This window comes from Lepisma saccharinum, chromosome 12, assembly GCF_977018435.1.
Source record: "Lepisma saccharinum chromosome 12, izLepSacc3.1, whole genome shotgun sequence".
In the NCBI taxonomy this organism is placed as follows: domain Eukaryota; kingdom Metazoa; phylum Arthropoda; class Insecta; order Zygentoma; family Lepismatidae; genus Lepisma; species Lepisma saccharinum.
Genome location: NC_139240.1, coordinates 65,482,457 through 65,491,228, shown reverse-complemented (window position 1 = coordinate 65,491,228; position 8,772 = coordinate 65,482,457).

Below are 8,772 nucleotides of genomic sequence, written 5' to 3'. Positions count from 1 at the left end.
CCTTTCAAAGGTTAATATGGTGTCTATGAATTTATGTGTACGTTGGAAACTGAAAGGTGATCTTCATTTCAGCATTAATGTCGACAGTAATGTAAACGAAAACAACGTGTATTTGCGACAGCACTAATGTTGCTCACAACAGCAGCATTGGAAATAATTGTCAATTATTAAATTTAAGTAATTTTAATTCTATTATAACAAACTGCATGAAGTTCATATTTTTACTGAATGGAAATAACAACTGGAAAACTTGGTGGTGATTAGCCGGAATGTTGTGGTGAGTCAGCTCAAGATGGCCAGACAACGTCTCCTTACTTCGCGCGCGGTTCGGGTTAAAAAGAAACTCCAAATGCATGGAAGTAATATTTCTGGGAACCTTTGAGTGGTTATAAAAAATAATTTCATTATTTTCTCTACAACTTTGTCGCTGGAAGTTTTTACTTGAAATTACAGAACAAAAAATGGCCAGCGACGACATTTTCTACTGCACGAATATAAAAAATCTCCACATACTTTATTTGAATATTTTTTAATGCAAATATGCTTTAAAGTATTGATAAATTCTGAGTACCACCGTCACCTATGACAATTAAAAAACAGTGTTAATTTTTTTCATAATGAAAGCTTCAATTTTACGGCATGTTTCAACGTTAGGAATGAAAACAATGTAAAAATTGTGATTTCACAGAAAATTTGCGTTTTTAATTTATCTAAAATTATGTAAGCAAGTTACCAGTTTTTTGTGTTCACCATCGTATTCTCTACAAAATTTCCTGCAAAACTGCAGGTACCGATTTTACTTAAGCTAAATTTGTAAATCCAGAAATTTCACAACAGCGCGCTCGTATTTCCCATAAGAAAAGCATTGCCCATAAGAGCCCATTGTGTCTTCTGAACGTGAAAACGACTCTAGATTGCCCGCCGTTAAGAATGAACAAGATCTATAGGCACTTATTACATTTTCTTTGTAAAAGGGGCACACGGATAAATAATATTTAGGTTTGCCCAAATTATCACTTGCCGACCTCCTTGGCAGAGTGGTTAGCGACGCGAGAGTTTCCTGGTTCGAATCCCGTTTTGGGGATAATGTTCCTTGTGAGCGTCCCTACACTTATTCATATTAAATTTTTTAATTATTTTTTGTTCTCCAATATTTCATTTAAATTATTTAACCAACAGTTTCATCATATTATCACTCATCCTCATCTTCCCAATTAGCCAAAAGTGGCAGAAAGCGAAGTCAAATGAATGAAATCAACCAATGAATCAGGTTATTACTTTCAATAAAAAATTGAATGAAAGCCTTTCTTGTTTTCGATGCAATGCTCGAATCCATGCATTTTGTGTGTGTAGGGGAGGAACAGTGTTTCAAACCAATATGTACTATAGAAGCAATAATTGTAATGGTGTTCTTTTGTGTGTATATACGAATGTATATGTGGGCATTTTCAAATCTGTATAACATGAATTACTTCCTTTCGGTCGAGGCCCCAACATGTCACTGTGAATTGGAAAGTCAGTCTGACCGTCTGACGTGATATGACAGGGTTTTATTTAATGTTAGATGAGGTAAATAAACTCAAACTTACCTTGCAACTCGTTTCTGAAATATCTCCAAGTTTCTCTAACACATCTGTAGCACATCCATGTGACAAGAGCAATGCGACTCTTTCTCTCCCTAAACACCACAACGGCTCTCGTCCGGCATCGGAACCAGATGTCGAAGTGGATGGGGGGTTGCAAGTTGGTTCAAGTTACAAGGTGCCTTCAGTTTGACCTCAAGATTCTCGCATTCCAAACATTTGGAAGTTTCGCTACACTCTGGTCAAGTCGCGGACACCAAAGCTTGGTTTTCAGTAAATATTGAACTTTTCCCATTAGTTCAAAGCAACATGCTTCGTCCATGCATAATAGTTTCTGTAATTTTATTCTTCATTCAATCTTGGTTCATTATGCTAATTCGTAATTGTTATCGCGAAAAACATTTCCTTGATTTTTCACAGGGGGGGCAGAGCAGGGTCTCAGGAGGGCAGTTGCCCCCCCTGCCCCCCTCTAGCTACGGGCCTGCCTACAAATAATTCATGGCTATGGGCCTGCTGCTATTTCTATTTGTTAAGAGGAAAAGCACACATTGAACGACATGAATCTGCTTTTCATTATCAAAACAACAATTGCCGGCGAACCGTAAAGGTTCTCCTTACCTTTAAACTCGATAATTGAGGCATGAGTGATTGAGGTGTTTGTGCATTTCAGTTTCCATCATATTTAAATATATATTAAGTTACAGTTAATAATTCTCGTCGTATGGGATAGAATTATGTGTCTTTTGTAGTCGTAAGGTCTGTGGTATGAGATTTTACATTGGATTGGCAGTGACCTTGGCGTTTATCGCAGATACATATTGTGCCCCGCCCCCTGTCTGTTGAAAGATCGACCCTCACGTTTGGCTAATCTTGCGATGACTACGTAAAAATGTCACGCTTCGCCACTGGTTACATACTGTATATTATCGCATCGAATTGAGAATCTGAATCCTTGGATCAAAATTGATAAACATGCAACTTTGCAACGTGACAGGATTACCATCCGTTGTCCTTGATATACATGCAAGACGCAACACGGAAGTGATTATTTTCATTCCGACAAACTGTAACTATTCTCCTTGCTAACCTCTTACTTCAACCAGCGCTCTTTTCTTTATTGGAATGTCCCCATGAAATAAGTCGATTTGGTTTATATATTTAAGACAAGTTCAACATTTACGTAACCATATTCTTCATACTTTTCCCCCAAGAAGAAGATTTAATTTGTACATTTGGAGATTACTTACAGCTACTTACAGTTTTGCATTTTGTATTTCAAGTGTTTGTTCTTTGAGCATCATGGTATATGCGGTCACTGTCATTGTTATGGCGGCGAAAGGGAGCAATTGTAAATCTTGGAAGAATGCAAAGAATTGATCCTGGGTATGTTAAATATTACGCAATTATGTTATAGATAATATTATGTTATTACAAATCGGAAGAAAATAATATTTCACACATTATGGCAAGAACGCACATATTTTCTCGGCGGATTTTCCGACATTAGCGCGCTGGGATATCGGCAGGAGGGATAAGGGAGTTCTGCACAAACATCCCGCACAAAGAAAGAACGTGTTCTCGGGTTCTAAGTTAATTTTTATATTTTGTTATTAATTTTAAATTTAGTTGTTTCAAGTGTTTCCCATGTTGTCAGTTTTAGAAGGTATGTTCCTTTAACGTAGTTAATAAATGATTTAAACATTCAATTTGTTTATTATAACAGCAAGTCTTAAAAGTTAGCAGTGATATTTGTTCCTCCATTATTGTGCATGACAGTCGTTGAATTTATAGATTAGTTTTTCTTTTGAGTGGTCGTATTAGTTATTAGTGTTATTTATTGTTTGAGGTAAACTGGCTGAATTTGAAAGTAAAGAAAATCTTCGTTGAATCAAAAATGAGTATCTCTGCAGAAAGAAATAATAGCAACACTCGGGATGAATATGAACGTTAAGACATAGGATAAATAGTTCTAGTTTTTTGAGTGGGCGTAATAGTTATTAGTGTTATTTAATGTACGAGGCAAATTGCTTGATCTCCATTGAATCGGAAATGAGTATATATCTGCAGGAAGAAATAATAGCAACACTCGGGGTGAATAAGAACGTTAAGACCTATGATAAATGGTTTTTTATTTTTAATAATCGGAAACCTGTCTCGCGTTAAGAATACGATATACAGTACAGTGCAAATATGTTCCAGTTCTTATACCATAAGTTTAATTTGGAATTTAGTAGTTCCAAAACACAGGTAAAAATTTAATGTCTAATTTCTGCCTATTTTGTGTTGGGTTGCTTTGGAACTTTGCCAGACTAATGTGTAGTTTAATAACCAACCAATATAGGGACACAAAATTGAAAGTGCACACGGTATTTATAACTACAGGCTATTTTGCTTTGTATTTTCCAAATTTAAAACTTAAATATGCATTTCAAATCCCTGTAGCAATTTTTGATTGATTTGAATTTACTGAATTTGATTTGCACATTCAGTTGGTAGGGTAAAATTTCTGGTAAGGTCATAATGACCAATTATAATTTTTTTTTTGAGATATTGGTACTACTTTACTATAGGTGAGACACCTATAAATCATTTATGTCGCACTTTTTTACATTGCTAACGTACTATTCTGCATTGCGGAACATTTTTAGGTGAAATAATGAATTTCTAACGAAAATAATGTCTATTTCTTACATTAACGAGTACTTACTGTTCTTCCTTATTTACACACAAGGTAAATGTTTACTATCCTTCGGACACCTATAACTTCTGAGTTTCGTCAATTTTTGACATTTGTACTTACCTATCTGCTTCGCGGATCATTTTTTAACGTGTATTCACGTTTTTTGATCAATTTTTTTTTTTTTTTAAAAAAAAGTGTTTTTGTAACTGAAGAACGTACGTTTCCGCAAATGGTTCGTGGGGCTATGCGAGAATGGTGTGTGGGGCTACGCATATTTTTTTCGAAACCAATTTTTAACTATTGTAACCCATTGTGACCCTACCTAACCTAACCTTACTGGAAATTGTTTGTGGGGCTATGTATGAATGGTTCGTGGGGCTATGCATCAATGGTTGAATTTCCGCTATGAAACATTCCCACATCACACAAAACACCTTCCAGATGTTAGACAATACTACAGGAACTTATTACGGTAAGTAGTTTCTTCTGTAGAAATGAAGAAATCTGTCCGAAGGATAGTAAACTAGTACCACACACAATATGGTGATAGATTACCCATTCATCACGCGTTGTGCCAGTGTTTTGTCGATTTGGAGTGTGCATGCAGTGTTGCAACCTTGTTCACCGAAAAATACCTAAATTAAAAAAAAACACCAAGAAATTTTATCATGAAAAAAAGTTCAATTTTTGAATAAAGAGTAATTATGAAACCATTGACGTTAGCCTCAAAAACCATCCATGGGTAGCCCCCAAAATTCATGATAGCCCCACGAACCATCACGGGGACGAGGTTAGGTTAGGTTCCATTAGCACTCATTTCGTTCAATTGAGAATATACGGACAACATCAGTTTTTCTGGATGAAAGATAATACACGGAATTCTTGTGAATTTCAACTTTCCACGTTCTGCATTCCACTTCTTTCTTCAAGATTCCGTGTTGAATTACAAATTCCACGGCATCTTCCACACCTGGCAACAACTTCATGATGCATCCTCGACACATCATCTTGTGGCGATAACACGGCGTGGTTTGAAACACTGACTACGGGGTTTACGTTATCTAACACACGGAACATTGTGGTCTCGTGCAGAAAACGAATGGCGGCAGCAGCAATAATAGCACGTCGGAAAGAGATTTTCGTAGAAAACCACATGCATTCACAATAAAATGGATCTAAACTACATTCCCGAACTTCAACAACGCTACAGAAAATGATTTGTGTAAGTACTTTCTCCTGTAAATTGAAGAAATCCGTCTCGCCTATAGTAAAGTTTTACCAAGATATTTTCACCAGGTTTTATTGGGACAGTGTGCATTTATTTTTGTGTGAAGGACAAGTACTTGTTTCTTCCTGCACACCATGCAATTGGAAGAATACCACAAGGTGTTCCAATATGGAGTACTGCTGCTAATATGACATGTGACGTAGGTATGAAGGGGTATTACATTCCTAAATGTTCACATTGTTAGGGCTGAATTCGGCTAGACTGCACAATCGACCCTTGTGTTTTACCGTTTGAAAGTAAAGCAAATATTGTGGGCTAATAGTATGTATTTAACACTTCGAATTGCCACTGTGCATTTCTCTATTTGAAGTTACATTTCTATGAAATAATAAAAAAAATACAACTACATTTCTTGCCATAGCTGGTTTCCTTGAACCTAATCCATGTTGTAAACACACAGTATTGCCAGGTCGAAATTTGGTTTTCAACTGGAATATATATGCAAATTTCCACTAAGATTCAACTTTTTTAAAGTCATGTTTTGATTCGTATTTTTTCATGTTTTTATTCAAAGGGACTCTATAGAAAAAGGCGGGTAGCCAGAGTGGAGGGGTTTAAATGTGAAGTAAAGTAAACTAAATCAATCAGCCAAATGTAGAAGCACCCATTACTTCATTCTAACATTTCAGGAAGCTAAAAGCATATCATAAACAATGCAAAATTTTCCCCTTTCTCGTCTCTGAACATGGTCACCAGCATCCACTTTTCACATACAGGTTTTCTGAGAATGAATGGTTGGGTTTGTTGAAGTTATTGTGAAAGACATGTTACACATTAAAAATTGTCTTGGCTGCATCGTGAAATCCTCCACCCTCTATTTCTAGCACATTTCGAATTTTTTTGTCCAAAATGAAGTTTCTTCTAAGAAAGGGTGTTTTTAACTAGCGCGGAAGGAAATTTTTATAAATAGTGTTGGCCAGGTTCTAACATGCCTTTAAAGGGACTCTATAGAAAAAGACCGGAGCGGTTGCGGGACGGCTGTAGAGGTAGGGGGCGGTAGGTCAATTACCCCAGGGGCGGAGCCCGGAAACTGTGTGTGTTGGGGGGGTCAATTTTTATGATTTTTTTTTTGTTTAACCCTGAAAAAGCTACTGTTATATATCCATCGGTACGGGTGCTGGTGGCTGCTACGAAACTGACATGGCTCTAAGTAGACTTCCACCTCGCAACTTTTAAACAGCTGTATCTCCACTTTAAATGGCTGTACAGTGGTGGAAAAAAGTTCTTCCCCATAAGACTTTAATGGCAGTAAATAATGCCGGAAAGGTAGGCAACACACATTGCACCTTTAGGTGATCGGGTGATTCTGTCTGTCTCAAGGAGCAACTCGTCTTTCATGCAATAGCCAACAGACACAGGAAATGTAGGAAAGTCACGTGACGTCAGAACCAACAAGAGTTATAGCCTATGTCCGAAAATGATTCCCCTAAAACCGTTGAACGAAACGCTTAAATAATTCTTGCCTTAATTACAGAGGCTACTATACTATATGTGCCGCGGTAGCTTGGTCGTTAGGGAGTTTGATTACCATGTGAGAGATCTGAGTTCGATCTCCGACTGGGGAGAATTGGAATTTTGTCCACCGGTTCAAGTGGCTCCGGCACCCACCCAGCATCGTATAAAGTGGGTACCTCTAGGAAACTTCGGGGGAAGAGGGTTAAAGGCGGCCAGGGGCGTGGTGCTGATCACATTATCCCCACCTTCGGCCTTAACAAGAAAGTGTGGGACCCTAACTCCGCACCCCCTACACGCCTTCATGGCTTGCTGCAAAGCACAAGGTAGCACTTTGCTTTTTCATTTACTATATGTCTCGATTTTGGCGGAACAGAACTTTCTAATTTCTACGTGGACTTTCTTCCAAGTTCCGTAGGGATGTGAATAGGCTCCAGTTTTTCTTGACACAATTCATCCATGTTATATTTCGTTATAAAAACCACGGCCTATATCCTGTGTGTGTGGGGCGGGGGGGCTATAATTCAAACATGTGAGGTGATACTTTTCTCACTTCTCCATTCTCCGATTCTTCGTATCAAAAATAAATCTTAATTCCACACACTGAAAATGTAGCATTTCCTACATCTTAGCATGCAAATATCAAGCAGCAAAGTAATGTGTAGGTACATAGTGGTTCGGATACCACTTTAAACTGTAGGTGCATTCCTGATTAGTCTTACTGTGCATAAAGTGGACTTAAGACACCAAATCAACCAACCAACACAATCCCATTATCGTCCAGATTATCGAAACCAGAAGCTTCGTCGCGAATAACGTAAGCAGGAAGACAATGTGAAATTACCGAACAGAAACAGAACCTAGAACGGCTAGATTAGATTAAATCGACGATACAGCACGCGTTCTGAAATGAAGAAAAATACGAAAGTTGAAGGATCTTAATACACACACACACACACTTTTCCTCCCCTCAATGCTAAGATATCTTTCTTGCAGAGAAGCCTTTACGTAGGCCTTCAAGGCCACGACGAGAAAGTGTTTTACATGCAATGACGGGACCAAAACACAGGTCTAGTTTGATATGAAAGCTGTGTTCCTCCTTATTTCGTACGTCATTGATAACAGGAACACGAGTCTCGTCTGCTAACCCTAGTTTCGTAGAGCAGACGCCTGTTTGCCACCCTTTGGTTCCGTGACCTTTGCTCGTAGTTAGCAAGAGTGAATGACTCACCAGATACCTGTTGCCTGTGAGCTTATACAAGAATAGATATTTCGTTAGCGTCTGTAAGTATTGTTTCATCTGCAGTTATATCAGTTAATGTTCGAATTGTTTCCTAATGGTTACGTTATTTATAAATTAGTTCTCGAGAGTGAGCTTTCTATCTAATTTGAATGGGGGGGGGGGGGGTATACAGCCTAATTGTATTATTTTTTTCCTGAAACAAGAAGAAATTCCAAGACATAAAAAGAGTCGTAGAAGAGTAGTTAACAAAAAAGAAAGAAGAAAATAAAAATGTAAACGTTTAAATAAATTATTGTATAGATCGAGTGAAATAATATTTTCTCTCGGGGCCTCCTCGATGGCGTAATGATAACGTCGTCACCTTATAATCAAGGGATCCCGGGTTCGATACACGGTGGATGCACGTAGTAGTTCGTATGCCATTTTAAACTGAAGGTCCAGTCGAGATTAGCTTATCTGTGCAGAAAAACTAAAAAAGAAATTGTCACAGTGTAAGAAAATTTCATGTTCAACCACATACAAAAGG